Source organism: Erythrolamprus reginae, chromosome 3, assembly GCF_031021105.1.
Source record: "Erythrolamprus reginae isolate rEryReg1 chromosome 3, rEryReg1.hap1, whole genome shotgun sequence".
Lineage (NCBI taxonomy): Eukaryota > Metazoa > Chordata > Lepidosauria > Squamata > Dipsadidae > Erythrolamprus > Erythrolamprus reginae.
In genome coordinates this window covers 247,444,569-247,458,591 of record NC_091952.1, presented here as the reverse complement: position 1 = coordinate 247,458,591, position 14,023 = coordinate 247,444,569, and the positions used below count along the sequence as shown (strand labels likewise).

Below are 14,023 nucleotides of genomic sequence, written 5' to 3'. Positions count from 1 at the left end.
TCCTCCTCCTTCTCCTTCCTCTTCCTCTTCTTCATTCTCCTCCTCCTCCTTCTCTTCTTCTTCTTCCTTCTACTCATCCCCTCCTCCTTCCTCCTCCGTTCTCCTCCTCCTCCTTCCTCTTCTTCATTCTCCTCCTCCTCCTCCTTCTTCTTCCTTCTACTCATCCCCTCCTCCTTCCTCCTCCTTCCTCCTCCTCCTTCTCCTTCCTCTTCTTCATTGTCCTCCTCCTCCTCCTTCTTCTTCCTTCTACTCATCCCCTCCTCCTTCCTCCTCCTTCCTCCTCCTTCCTCCTCCTTCCTCCTCCTCCTTCTCCTTCCTCTTCCTCTTCTTCATTGTCCTCCTCCTCCTCCTCTTCTTCTTCTTCCTTCTACTCATCCCCTCCTCCTTCCTCCTCTGTTCTCCTCCGTTCTCCTCCTCCTCTTCTTCACCTTCTTCGCCTTCCTCTCCTCCTCCTCCTCCTCCCCCTCCTCTTGGTGTGAAATAGTCTTAGATAAATGTGTATGGGTCCCCCCCCCCACTGCAATAGCTCTTTATTATATATAAGGCAATGAATGTGTCTTTATGTGTGATAGGAAATCTTAAGTTTAATGGGTGTTCATTGGCTAAATGCACCCATTTTTCTTTCTCTTTCATTATCGTTCTTTTAAAATAATTTTTATTGAAATATACACATTAAAAACAAAACATATCAACATTTAGAGCAAACAATTATTACACACACACACACAAAGAAAAAAGGGGGGGAAATCAATTCAATCAAATTGTACATATCCACTAAACACAACAACTACTTGGTCATTTTTTTACGGCTGTTACAGACAATGACATTTAGAAAAGAATGAATTCCGGTTATTTATATGCATATTTGTTTTGCTTTCAACTGCCTTAAATCAATCAAGATTGCTATATCTCAATTCATACAAATCAAATTATTTATCTTTAAAATGTTATACGTTAAGTAACTTCATCCTTTTTGTTTTGTGTTTAATTCATAATCATATATCAGTTTTGTTCTTTTCTCGTTTCTAACCACTCATAAATGGTGTTCCAAATTTTATAATACTCTGAGTCTTCTTTATTGCTTATTTAAAATGTCAGCATACCTGCTCTAGCGCAGTCCACGATTTTCTTTATTAATATATAATCATCTGGTAGCTCTCTTTGTTTTCAGCATTGTGCAATTGTGATTCTGGCTGCCGTTAATATGTGGAGTGTTAAATAATACGGTTTCTTTCCCATCTTTTGATCAATAATGCCTAGCTAAAAAGCTTCTGTTTTTTTAAAATTAATTTTGAGTTTTATCAATTCCTTTAACCAATTTTGTATTTTATTCCAAAATTTCTTGATTTTATTTATTTATTTATTTATTTATTAGATTTGTATGCCGCCCCTCTCCGCAGATTCGGGGCGGCTCACAACAGTGATAAAAAACAATATGTATTGACAAATCTAATAATTTAAAATCTAAAATAGCAATTGTACATTTAAAAAAATCTAAAAACAAGGAACCCTAATATAAAAAAACATACATACAGTCATATCATGCACTAAAACTACATAGGCAGGGGGAGATGTCTCAGTTCCCCCACGCTTGACGACAGAGGTGGGTTTTGAGGAGTTTACGAAAGGCAAGGTGGGTGGGGGCAGTTCTAATCTCTGGAGGGAGCTGATTCCAGAGGGTCGGAGCCGCCACAGAGAAGGCTCTTCCCCTGGGTCCCGCCAGACATTGTTTAGTCGATGGGACCCGGAGAAGGCCAACTCTGTGGGACCTGACCGGTCGCTGGGATTCGTGCGGCAGAAAGCGGTCTCGCAGGTATCCTGGTCCAGTGCCATGAAGAGCTTTATAGGTCATAACCAACACTTTGAATTGTGACCGGAAACTGATCGGCAACCAGTGCAGACTGCCGAGTGTTGGAGTAACATGGGCATACAGTATTTGGAAAAGCCCATGATTGCTCTCGCAGCTGCATTCTGCACGATCTGAAGTTTCCGAACACTTTTCAAAGGTAGCCCCATGTAGAGAGCGGACATGTCCACCATATGTGAAAGAAAGTCTTTCTCTTTTATTATTGATAGACAAGTAATTTGTCCATCAATCTCGGGAATCACATTTGGCTCATTGAGAAACATGCCATTAAATAAGTGGAACTTTCAGACGGAGATGGTTTTAGGGGCAGAAAGCTTGCAAACATTATCATGGAACATTTGTCAATTGCCTTCTGTCTGGGAGGGTTGTGACAAGTAGGTAATCCTCGACTTACAACCATAATTGAGCCCCATATTTCCATTGCTAAGTGCGACATCTGTTAAGTGACATAATAGAAAATACTTGTAACTCGAATTTTAGATTTTGGCTGTGGTTTGCTCTCCAAGCTTGTTTCAATATAGTTTTTGAATGTTTCGTTCCCAGACTAAGGTAACATCACCAGCAGAATACAGTGCTACCTCTACTTAAGAACTTAATTCGTTCGGTGACCAGGTTCTTAAGTAGAAAAGTGGAAGCAATTTTTCCCATAGGAATCAATGTAAAAGCAAATAATGCATGCAAACCCATTAAGAAAGAAAGAAAAGCTCGGAATTTGGGTGGGAGGAGGAAGAAGAGGAGCAGGACAGTTGCTGCCCAGAGCGAAGGGAACATTTCTTTTCTCTGGGCACTGGCAGAGTTTTATTCCCTCTCCAAACGCCCAGAGAAAGGAAAATGCTTTGTTCGCTCTGGACTTCCAAAGCCTCTTTAAAGCACCACCAAAAGGTTCCTCTGACAGCCCAGGAAAGCCCGAGATGGCCAGGATTAGGGGGGGAATAGCAGGAAACTTTGGCGGGACCCAGGAGAAGAGCCTTCTCTGTGGCGGCCCCGACCCTCTGGAACCAGCTCCCCCCAGATATCAGAGTTGCCCCCACCCTCCTTGCCTTTCGCAAGCTCCTTAAAACCCACCTCTGTCGTCAGGCATGGGGGAATTGAAATTTTTTCCCTTCCCCGTAGGCTTATAGAATTTATGCATGGTATGCTTGTTTGTATGATTGGTCTCTTAAATTGGGGTTTTTTAGATTATTTTTTAATATTAGATTTGTTACATTGTCTTCTTTATTGTTGTTAGCCACCCTGAGTCTTCGGAGAGGGGCGGCATACAAATTAAACAAACAAACAAACAAACAAACAAACAAACAAACTGGCCCGGCCTTCGTGTTGCTCTCAAATTTCCTGGGAAATTTTTCCGGGCTCCGGTTCTTAAGTGGAAAATGGTTCTTAAGAAGAGGCAAAAAAATCTTGAACACCCGGTTCTTATCTAGAAAAGTTCTTAAGTAGAGGTGTTCTTAAGTAGGGGTACCACTGAATATTTATCCTATTCTCTTTACCTTATAAATGTCTTGTGTACCAGTTTGGTCCAGATAGTCATATGATTGGTTGTTCGTTTTCAGCTGTATTTGTTCAATGGGTTTTATCGGGTTTTACAACTTTCCTTGCCACCATTGGTTCAGTGCATCCTTGTGGTTGTTAAATTAGTAACACTGCCCACTGTGTGGATATTAAAAACACTTCCCTCCTGAACCTTATTTAATCCTTGAACATATTTAAATGTTTCAATCATGTCCCCACTTTCCCTTCTGTCCTACAGACTATACAGATAGCCTTGAGGTTTCAGCTTTGAGTTGGTTTCTTTAACTATTTTCTACTTACCTATGGAGATTCTCAGTCATCCAGGTCATGGTTATCGCAAAGGTATTTTTTTCAAGAGGCAACAGGACTTAAAGCATCTTTGGGACATTTTCTACCTGGAAAAGAGAATTATATTCCTTGTCCCATCACCAGTCATTCCTGATAGGTTTTATGCTTAAGACCTTCCATCAAGTCTTTTAGAGGAATTGATATCATATAAATACTATATTAACAGTCTGTCAAGTAAAAATGTTTTTTTTTTTTAATTTAAAGTAGAAGTCACTCAAGGAATGGCTTAGAAGGGGAGGGACGAAGTAGGTTTTTGGAGACGGTTAAAGGTGGAGAGGAGAGAGGAAGGAAGGATGGACAAAGGAGAACCAAGGCAGATGGGAGAGATGGTGAGTGTATGAGGGGAGTGAGATTTGAATGCAGACAATTTATTAATAAGAAAAATGTTCAAATACGGATATAGAAATGATTGGAAACATGGATTTAGACACTGTTTTTAATATGTTTGTAAAGTATATATGCATTAACATTTATATGAATATATGTGAAAAAAATTTAAAAAACCTTTTTACAAAAAAAATGTCCTTTTTTGGAAACACATTCTCTTTCATCAAATTGAATAGACCTGGGAAGGGGGGGAATCTCCCCCCACCCCACCCACAAGATACAGGAATATTCTTCTGCACAATACTGGTATTAAATATACTATTCTCCCCAGGGCTTTGTCAATGTAGTTGCCTACTTTAAAGGGGGGAAATAATTCCGAGAGAAAATACCCAGACAGGCTATTTTTCTCTGCTGCCTTGATCTTCTGCCTTTTGTTCTGTCTTTAAGCTCCTCATCTTCTCCGTCCTCCAAAGAGCTGCCTAGGTCAAAAAAAAAAAGCATTAAAAACCCCTTCTGGTGAACAATGGACTCTGGGTTTATTGGCTGCTGGAAAGTCTTATGTTTTAAGCCTCGCTGAGAACAATCCTGGCACGAGGTCTATTGCCAAGGATGGGTTTCTGTTTGGCAACTGAAAAAGGATAGGGGAATGCCACTGGCCAAGCCTGTTGGAGCCGCAGGTGCCAAGTGGTTTTGGCACACCAAGGGGGGCAAAGGATATGAAGGCAGATATGAAGGAGCTGGGCGCAGGAAACAATGGAGGATTTCTGCCGTTGCCTGGGTCTGTGAGTTAATCAGCTTTCATGTGGCATTGATATGTGAGACGAATACGGGGGGGAAAAACCCAGCATGAAAGCATACAACTTTTAAAAGGAAAAGAAGATTTGGAGTACTATAAAACTTGGAATTTACTATACGAGTGGCTGGACAAAAAAACCACAAAATGATACATGACAAATGAAGAAATACTCATAAAGGACAAGGAAAATCGAATAGGATATTGCATAACATTAATATCAATATATATATAGGTCTTGGCATATTCGGGTTTCTTCCCGTGTAAGTTTCAGAGATTCCTGGCTACGATTCAACGAGGTCCCACTCATCATCTTCAGGCTAGTGCTTTTGTCCTTGTGCTAGGGAGAACACAGCGAGACCTGAGCTGCCTTCCCTCTATAAACACTGGTGGGTGGGTGTGGAGTGCTGGCTCAGGAACTGCAAGCTGTGTTGAAACTTCCTGGTGAGTCAATGGGGTAACACCTGGGGTCATTGATGTAATTGATGTATGCTGATTAGTTGATGTTTATGGATTGGGAGTGATATCCTGAGTAGTTGGTCCCTGCAGACTACTCAGCTGTTTTGTAATGTGTGTCTGTGGTGTAACATCCTGGATTTTGGTTTGGCTGTGAGTTTGTGGTCTGGTCATATGTTGTGTACATGTCATACAGGGGTGCAGCAGTTGGAGGCACTGATGTGGTTTTGCTTCTGGGTGGTGGTTGTATTTGGTCTGTAGGGTGGGTGTGGGTTTGGGTCTGGTGGTGGTGATTGGTGGTGGTGATTGGTGGTGGTGTCCTGTGTTGTTCTGGGTCTGGTTTCAGTTTGCATGGCTGGGATACGTTTGTTGATGAGGGCTGGTTTCCAGATGTCTGATAGGCAGGAGGTATCATCACATTTGCTCATATTGTGGGGATGTTTTTCTATTTAAATGGCTTCCATGATTATTCTTTTGTTGTAGTGTTCAGTTTTGGAAGTTAATTTAGTTCTGTCAAAACCAATTTCATGTCCTGTAGTTTTGAGGTGTTGGAAAACTGAAAACATCATATGCGGAGTTGAAGCCACCCTATCCAAAACCAACCCTTGTATAAATACTGCATTCTATATTGAAAGGTGGATTTAAAATATCAGCGTGTGGATTCCTCCTTTGTTTTCAATCTGTGCAGGCCCGGGATACAACAATCATCATCAGATATTAAGAAGGAAATGGAGAGCTTTATAATGTTCCAATGTTCCAATACACTATGACAGTGATGGAGAACCTATGGCCCACATGCCACAGATGGCGCACAGAGCCATACCTGCCTGCACGCAAGCCGTTGCCCTAGCTCAGCTACAGCGCACATGTGCATGCTTGCCAGGTGATTTTAAGCTGATGCGGAGGCTCTGGGAGGGAATTTTCGGCCTCTGGAGGACCTCCATGTTCTGGATTCTGATAGAACTTTGATTACATTGAAATTAATGCTTAATGAATGCAGGATTTCATAAACAAAAAAACTCAATTTTTATTCTCCTCTCCTCCGTATTAAAAATGCCATACAGTCACATTCCTCTCTCTTTATCTTTAGCAATTAGAGCACACAAACTTCCCTTCCTGCCTCCTCCCCTATCTTAAGATTTATGTCTATACAGCGTAGTTCAAAAGCACCAGGAATAGCTGCGAAATAATAATGAATAAGCTAACTCACTCCGGAGCCAAAACGACACACGTCCATGATTGATCACAACATTGAAAAACTCCACCCTTCTTCCCCGCTGGCACCCTGATGTGACGAGTACATCACTTCAGTAATTAACCCATTCCTCCCCTTAATACCTTTTTCCTAACACTTGCTCCCTGCGCCTTTGAACTCTTCTGAAGGGAGGATTTAACCAGCAATTGTCTGTCTCTTCTTCATTGGAGTCTGGACTCATAGCAACATCCTGTGGCTGGCCTCCCACCTGTTCTGATACCTGTAACCCAGGGCCTGCCACTAATTCATAAACACTATCTGTATCAGAGTCATCGACCTCTTCAGTATCCTCCAACTGACCAGGAGTATGTACAACACTCCAGATAGAGCATTTTTGGCCACCCTAGCTCCAAGAAAGCCTCTAGAGCCTGGGGAGGGCAAAAAACAGGCCTACCAGGCCCATCGGAAGTCAGGAAAATGGGGAGCAGGGGAGCAGGAGGGGGTAATACGTGCATGTAGGATGAACCTTAACCTGGGTGGGAACTGGGAAGAGGTTAGTATCAGAATGAAGATGGCATGACCAACATGGCTCTGTTAATAAATTGAACCCTAAGTGAGAGAATTGGACTGGAACTTGATTTATTTCTCAGATGCTATTTCGGTCACTGACTGACGGCAGAAAAAGACCTCATGATCCATCTAGTCTGCCCTTATACTATTTTCTGTGTTTTATCTTAGGATGGATATATGTTTATCCCAGGCATGTTTAAATTCAGTTACTGTGGATTTACCAACCCCATCTGCTGGAAGTTTGTTCCAAGTATCTACTACTCTTTCAGTAAAATAATATTTTCTCACGTTGCTTTTGATCTTTCCCCCAACTAACTTCAGATTGTGTCCCCTTGTTCTTGTGTTCACTTTCCTATTAAAAATACTTCCCTCCTGGACCTTATTTAACCCTTTAATATATTTAAATGTTTCCATCATGTCCCCCTTTTTCCTTCTGTCCTCCAGACTATACAGATTGAGTTCATGAAGTCTTTCCTGATACGTTTTATGCTTAAGACCTTCCACCATTCTTGTAGCCCGTCTTTGGACCCGTTCAATTTTGTCAATATCTTTTTGTAGGTGAGGTCTCCAGAACTGAACACACAGTTCCACAGTTATTTATGGGTCATTCTTTGTCAAGTGGACCAGGTTTCCACTTGACGGATGTTTGCCGCCTTATTTGAAAAGAAACCATCACAAAAACAACATATATGATAGGAAAGAAATGTGCTCTTTCTAATGAAATAAAAATGAAGATAGTATAAGGGCAGACTAGATGGACCATGAGGTCTTTTTCTGCTGTCAATCATTTATTTTTTTAAAAAAAGCCAGTGAGAGAAATTTTGAAGAACATTCCTGGCATCCAGTGAAGATAGGAAAGCAAAAGTCTCATTAGCCGAAGAATTCTGGAAAAATCACAAGCTCGCTTTGATGCCGGATTATTTCAAAGCTGTTGGCTACATCCAAGGGATAGAGCAGTGTTTCCCAACCTTGGCAACTTGAAGATATTTGGACTTCAACTCCCAGAAATCCCCAGCCAGCATTCGCTGGCTGGGGAATTCTGGGAGTTGAAGTCCAAATATCTTCAAGTTGCCAAGGTTGGGAAACACTGGGATAGAGGCAGCCAAGGGGCACCTTGGCTTGTGTCTTCAAAATCAAGGCTGTGTAGTGTCATTTGGGGCTGAAGTCCTCCCAATTGTTACCCAAGCCAGGTACACAATAATAGGAGCACCCTGGGTCAGGCTGGGACCTACCATTAGCTATGTAGGGACCCCTCAGCAGCAGATGCCAGGAAAAACAAAAAAAAAAGCAGCATAATAATGCAGAACTGTTTTCTACCTAGACTTCTCTGTGCTTCCCATCAGGTGAATTTCAAAGTATTCTCTTACTGCCAACTGTTGAAATCTGATGCAGCTTAGCTTCTGTATGTGAAGCAGGAGAAATGCCTGCTTGGCCCTTCAGTACTTCAGCTTTAATGTTGTGGTTAGCTAGCTCTGGCCCAGCTCCTGCCCCAAGGACTGTGGATGTGGGGGAGACATCCACATGCTGCAGGCCTGTTTTGCCCCCGGTGGAATCTGCTGATGAAGGCTCCTCTGACCAAGAAGACATGAGTGACAGGGAGGAGGAGAGTGGGGCAGACAGCTCAGAAGGAGATCAATTATCTAGCTCCTCCTTGGATTCAGAACAAGAGTTAATGATACAGCCACGCATGCGGAGAGCGATGCATAGGCAGCAACAACTGAGAGATTATTATCAAAGAAAATGAGGCCACCTGTGGTTGGGTGGGGCTGTGGTAATTAGTGAGGCTGCTATAAATAGCAGCCTGTGGGTTTGGCCATTGTGGAGGATTATCTGATCGTTGTGTTTCGTGACTGCTTTACTGCCTTTGACTTTTTGTGTGCTGATTTTTCCCTGCTTTATAACTAAACCAGAGCAAAGTGTGTTTCACTTTGTGAAAGAAGGACTGTGAATTGCCTCACAGCTGCAAGCTAAGTATCACAGAACTGATAAGGGACTTGTATAAATTACCAGTTTGTTTGGAGACGAGTGCTCTTTGCTATACCAAAAGAGGGCCTAGTTTAAGTGAATTTTCATTATAAAGAACATTGTTTTGAATTTTCAAACGTGTGTGTGTCTGAAATTTGTACCTGTGAATTTTTGGGAGGATTCTACCAGAGAGCTCGACAGAACATTTAATAAATAGCAATATCATTTAGACTTATATACCACTTCACAGTGTTTTACAACCCTCTTAAGAAGTTTACGGAGAGTAAGCCTATTGCCCCCAACAATCTGGGTCCTCGTTTTACCCACCTTGGAAGGATGGAAGGCTGAGTCAACCTTGAGCCGACTGAGATTCGATCTGTCTATCTGTCTCCCCTAGTTCTTCTTTTAATTAAACTAGCCATGCCCAGTTCCTGCAACCGTTCTTCATATATTTTAGATGGAATAGAATTATTAGTAGTAGCAGCAGCAGCAGGAACACAACTGTCAAACAAGCAGGGGGAATTGGGAGATGCATGCAATACAATTGAGTGTAAAGATTTATTGCCGAGTTTGAGCTCTCTACGAGAATCCAACCAACTAAAGGTCAAGGGAAAAGAGCGGGAGATAAGAAAGGCATTCAAGGCAAGCAGGCAGGAACATGTGACTTATGACTCAGCCGGGTCACCTCCTACAACAGTGATGGTGAACCAATGGCACGGGTGCAACAGGTGGCGCGTGAAGCCATATCTGTTGGCACACAAGTCATTGCCCTGCCTCCGCTCCAACGTGCTTGTGTGCCAGCCAGCTGATTTTTGGCTTGCACAGAGGCTCTGGGAGGGCGTATTTATTGATTGATTGATTGATTGATTGATTGATTGATTGATTGATTGGATTTGTATGCCGCCCCTCTCCATGGACTGGGGCGGCTAACAACAGTGATAAAAACAATATGTAGCAATCCAATAATAAAACAACTAAAAAACCCTTATTATAAAAACCAGACATACATACTGACATACCATGCATAAACTGTAGAGGCCCAGAGGAAAGAATATCTCAGTTCCCCCATACCTAATGGCAGAGGTGGGTTTTAAGGAGCTTACAAAAGGCGAGGAGGGTGGGGGCAATTCTGATCTCTGGGGGGAGTTGGTTCCAGAGGGCCAGGGCCACCACAGAGAAGGCTCTTCCCCTGGGTCCCGCCAAAGGACATTGTTTTTGGCTTCCAGAAAATCCAAACTAATCTTTCCTTCAGGGATGGATGGGTGCGTGATCACAATCTTGGAATCGAATTGATTTCTCTGCTCTCTCTCTCTCCTGCAGATCCATGAAGATCTAAAGATCTCAAACACCAGCCTAGTTCTCTGCTGCTGAAGGAAAACAGTTTACACTGGGACGGAACAAGGAGAAAACAAAGGGAAGGAGACCTCCCGTCACAAGAAGAGAAAGAAAAAATAATCCAAGTGAAAACAGTTGCCAAGGTAAATGAATCTCTTGAAGCAAAGTTGGCTCTGGGTTTGGTAATTGTGTGGACTTTCCCAAAATCTCACCTGAGAAGAGGTGAAGTATAAAAGGAGCTCTTCTACCTTTGAAAAGTGTTCAGAAACTTCAGATCGTGCAGAATGCGGTCGCGAGAGCCATCGTGGGGCTTCCTAGATTCGCCCACGTTTCTGCAACACTCCGCGGCCTGCACTGGCTGCCGATCGGTTTCCGGTCACAATTCAAAGTGTTGGTAATGACCTTTAAAGCCCTACATGGCATTGGGCCAGAATACATCCCGAACCGCCTTCTACTGCACGAATCCCAGCGGCCGATAAGGTCCCACAGAGTTGGCCTTCTCCGGGTCCCGTCGACCAAACAATGTTGTTTGGTGGGCCCCAGGGGAAGAGCCGTCTGTGTGGCGGCCCCGGCCCTCTGGAATCAACTCCCCCCAGAGATTAGAACAGTCCCCACACTCCTTGTCTTTCGCAAATTACTCAAGACCCACCTTTGTCGCCAGGCATGGGGGAGTTAAGATATTCCTTCCCCTAGGCCATTACAAGTTATGTATGGTATGTTTGTGTGTATGTTTGGTTTTTATAACAAGGGGTTTTAGTTGTTTTATTAAATTGGATTGTTACATGTTGTTTTTTATCATTGTTGTTAGCCACCCCGAGTCTGCGGAGAGGGGCGGCATACAAATCCAATAAATTAAATTAGAAAAGAAAAGAAAAGAAATCTTCTACCACAGGTGGAGTTTTGCAAAATTCAAGATGGAGACCCATGGTGAGGCCTGGCATCTCTGGGGAGAATGAAACCGATCCCAGAAAGAGAACCCCTAGACCAGGGGTGGGCAAAGTGGGCTCTTCTATGACCTGTGGACTTCAACTCCCAGAATTCCTGAGATAGCCTGATTGGCTCAGGAATTCTGGGAGTTGAAGTCCACAAGTCATAGAAGAGCCCACTTTGCCCACCCCTGAGTCCTAGACATAATTGATGGGAGGGGGGTCTGTAAATATTTTCACAGCCCTCTTTTTGGTGCAGTATACAGATCTTCAGTGGAAGGCAATTTGGTAGCAATTGGGGGTTTTTCTTGCAGTTTATTTATTTATTATTTTGTTTGTTTGTTTATTTTTCCAAGTACAAAATAGTATACAAAGATATAACATTTTTTTATATACATGATACTAGTAAGAGAGAAACATTAGGACAGGGGACAGAAGGCACGCTGGTGCACTTATGCACACCCCTTACTGACCTCTTAGCAATTGGGAGAGGTCAACAGTGGATAGTCTAAGAGGGTCTGTAATATGGTAGAGGCGTCTGTAATATGGTAAATGATTTAGCTTTACTAGATAAATGGTCAAAGCAATGGAAACTGCAGTTTAATGTTTCGAAATGTAAAATAATGCACTTGGGGAAAAGGAATCCTCAATCTGAGTATTGTATCGGCAGTTCTGTGTTAGCAAATACTTCAGAAGAAAAGGATTTAGGGGTAGTGATTTCTGACAGTCTCAAAATGGGTGAACAGTGCAGTCAGGCGGTAGGGAAAGCAAGTAGGATGCTTGGCTGCATAGCTAGAGGTATAACAAGCAGGAAGAGGGAGATTATGATCCCGCTATATAGAATGCTGGTGAGACCACATTTGGAATACTGTGTTCAGTTCTGGAGACCTCACCTACAAAAAGATATTGACAAAATTGAACGGGTCCAAAGACGGGCTACAAGAATGGTGGAAGGTCTTAAGCATAAAACGTATCAGGAAAGACTTCATGAACTCAATCTGTATAGTCTGGAGGACAGAAGGAAAAGGGGGGACATGATTGAAACATTTAAATATATTAAAGGGTTAAATAAGGTCCAGGAGGGAAGTGTTTTTAATATCACGATCATATGTATCATATTAAAACAAACACAGAAGAAAAGAAAAAAAGAGGGAATAAATAAAAAGTGGATGTAGTGAAAAGACGTAATAGAGAAAGAAAGAAAGGAATAAAGGAAAAAAGAAAGAGAGAGAAAGAAAGAAAGGAGGGAGGGATGGAGAGAAAGAAAGAAAAGAGGAAGGAATAGAGAAACGAAAGAAAGAAAGAAAGAAAGAAAGAAAGAAAGAAAGAAAGGCGTTATAGAAAGGAGAGGGAGAGAAGGGGAGGGTGCTGGCTATTTAGTTGGCAATTCATTAATATACGACCTGCGGTTTAATATGTGTAGTTGGAATAAATTTCCCTTCACTTTTATTTGCTCGTAGTGTAGTATTAATTAGTTTTAATAAATAAAGTAATGCATATCTAATGGGTGTGTTCTTGTCTAATTGGTTGATATTTTGGGAGTTTGTTCGCAGGGTTTGTTGAGTGTCTACAGGTTATATCGATCAATGTCTTATATAAATTATACGAAAATATTATTTTCATTTCATGATTTGGTCGTCTGCACGTGGCGTTGTTGTTGAACAGTCTTCTTTTTTGATAGTATTTAGATACTTTTTTTGAGTAGGTTAATTCTAATTATCCATTGAAGCCTGTGTTGGTTTTGGGTTGCAGAACCGAACCAAGAGGTTCAGGTGAGAGACACAATAATTCCTCTGTAGAACTGAATCAGCAGCTCCTTGGGTATGTTGAATCCAAGGCAACATGCCCTCGAAAGGAGAGTATGCCAAAGTTTGCCATATTTCCCGAGAGCTCTTGTTCGAATGCTTTGGCCCCATCCTTTTGACTTGTGGATGCCAAAGAAAGCGGGGAGCAGACTGCGTGTGGCATAGAAGTTGGCTGATCAACCACCAGCATCCTGGCACGCAGATGGCGTTCGGTTCGAAGATGCTTGGAGGAAGAGAGTGGGGTTTAGGAAAAGCTCGACGCCTTGTAAGCTGAGGAGAGGCTGGGTGCCAAGCTTTGCTTTGGAGGCCCTTGGATAGGAGCCAGGTCTTAGCGTAGATTCCCTCTTGCCAAGTCAAGCTGGCACTGCACACAATTGCATTTACAGCCACAGCTGAAAAGGACAAATGAACAGAGGTGAACCAAGCCTTGTGCACCAGTTGCGATCCTACTTGGACCAGGAGTCACTGCTCACAGTCACTCATGCCCTCATCACCTCGAAACTCGACTACTGTAACGCTCTCTACATGGGGCTACCTTTGAAAAATGTTCGGAAACTTCAGATCGTGCAGAATGCAGCTGCGAGAGCAATCATGGGCTTCCCCAGGTATGCCCATGTTACTCCAACACTCCGCAGTCTGCATTGGTTGCCGATCAGTTTCCGGTCACAATTCAAAGTGTTGGTTATGACCTATAAAGCCCTTCATGGCACCGGACCAGATTATCTCAGAGACTGCCTTCTGCTGCACGAATCCCAGCGACCAGTTAGGTCCCACAGAGTGGGCCTTCTCCGGGTCCCGTCAACTAAAGAATGTCGCTTGGCGGGACCCAGGGGAAGAACCTTCTCTGTGGCGGCCCCGGCCCTCTGGAACCAACTCCCCCTAAAGATTAGAATTGCCCCCACCCTCCTTGCCTTTCATAAGCTGCTT

The 14,023-nt window shown here is 42.8% G+C and overlaps 1 protein-coding gene across 5 annotated transcripts in view; it reads left to right on the top strand.

Annotated features, from left to right (window-relative positions):
• The window catches only part of ST3GAL1 (ST3 beta-galactoside alpha-2,3-sialyltransferase 1), a 142,401-nt gene that overhangs the window by 70,012 nt on the left and 58,366 nt on the right, over positions 1 to 14,023 (top strand). For all 5 annotated transcript variants that reach the window (XM_070748330.1, XM_070748327.1, XM_070748325.1 and 2 more), the window contains exon 2: positions 10,351 to 10,508. The gene's annotated coding sequence lies outside the window, so the exon portion shown is untranslated. The remainder of the gene's footprint in view (positions 1 to 10,350; positions 10,509 to 14,023) is intronic.